Source organism: Leptonychotes weddellii, chromosome 5, assembly GCF_054177405.1.
Source record: "Leptonychotes weddellii isolate Sample4059 chromosome 5, ASM5417740v2, whole genome shotgun sequence".
Classification (NCBI taxonomy): Eukaryota; Metazoa; Chordata; class Mammalia; order Carnivora; family Phocidae; genus Leptonychotes; species Leptonychotes weddellii.
In genome coordinates, this window is record NC_138373.1 from 54,960,868 (window position 1) to 54,962,436 (window position 1,569).

The window sequence follows — 1,569 nt, forward strand, 5'->3', positions numbered from 1 at the left end:
TTGGGTTGGGTACTGTGGCACTCCGCCGTTAAAACACTACAATCATTGTGATGTGGCACCTTTTATTTTGCGTGCCACTTTTTTTTTTTGGTGATTCAATGCCTCAACACATCCTTTAGTGCGGTGCAGATGAAGCGGAAGAGCGGGGCTGAGCGTGTAAAACACCAGGGTCTCTATCTTGTCACTCTTCTGTCCTGACTTGGCAAGTCCCTTTAAACACAGCCTTCAAAGAGACTGACAGCTTCTTTTTATTTACTCATAATCCATTCATTCTAGTGTAGCAATTCTTTAAAAAAAAAAAAAAAAAAACCTGCGGCAGTAAAAGCAGAACAAACATTTCAGAGTCTCCTTTGGCGTCATAGGCCTGAGCTGCGCTTGGTGCATTAGCGGTTCTCCCTGTGGCCGAGCCAGGCTGGAGAGCCTCCGGCCTGGGGCAGCTCTGGCCAGTAAATACAGCCTGGCACTGGAAAGATCAGTGTGGGGGCACTTTGAGTGACAGGTATTCAGCGGTCCTGCGAAGTCCTCACGTTTCTTCCCATTAAAAAAAAAAAAAATTCCGTATGAAAATAATTGAATAAGCCAGACTCCTGGATGGCTATGGAGACCCTGTGCTCAGCCTCGCTCTTCTGAGCACCCACCAGCCCCAGGTTGAATCCCAGCCTGGGACCACCAGGGGAAAGAGGTTCAAGTCCTCACTGGCTGCCTTAGTCCATTTAGCATAATAAAGAGGCTGCAAACCCAGAACTGGGTACATTCGAGGAGCTCTGCCGAGCTGGCTAAGTCTTTCCCCAGTGATCTAGACTCCGCCGCTAGGGACTAACTGTGGGAGGACGGAGTACTGGAGAGGGTTTGCTGAAGTCTTCTGAGACTGAGTTTGGGTGAGGGGCCCTCCCTTCCCCAACACTTTGCCCCCTCCCACCAAATCTATATCCTCAGTGCCAGTCTATCCTGCTGGTCTCCGTCCTAGGCTGCACCTCAGTGGCGTCAGGGTGCCAATGGGTCTCCTCAGTAAAAGCCCCTTCTGCTCATCCCTCTCTCTCCCCTACATTTCCGGTGGGCATTAGGGTCAGAGTCCTACTCATCATTGCCTTAAAAGATATTACATATCACAAAAAGATGGCTTTCTCTTTTCGGAGGCTGGAAACCTGAGGCATCATACTTCTTCCCTTTTGTTTTTCATCGGAAAAGTCTTGGTTCTGGCGTGAGGTGGGGGTGGGGTGGCTCCTGAGGGGAGGTCGAGGGAGGCCAGAAGAGGAGAGGGGAGCCACTTCCCCATCTGGAGCCGAGCCCCGTGGCCTCTGGATGGAGCCCCCTTGTGGAGCCTCTTCCTTTCCGTGGAGGAGACACTATGACTTAATTAAAAGCCCTCGTAAAAAGTTGAATTTTGGAACTTGGAGGTCCTGTAAGGCAGGAAAAAGTAGGTGGGAAAGACAGCAATTCTCTCCCCACCCCCCCACTCCCCCCCACCCCCCTTCAGGGTGGGAGCAGAGCGCACAAAGAGCCTCGCTGGAACTCCTGTGAAATCGGCTGTGGGTGATTCCCAGGACTGCTCATCTGCCAGGACCAGGA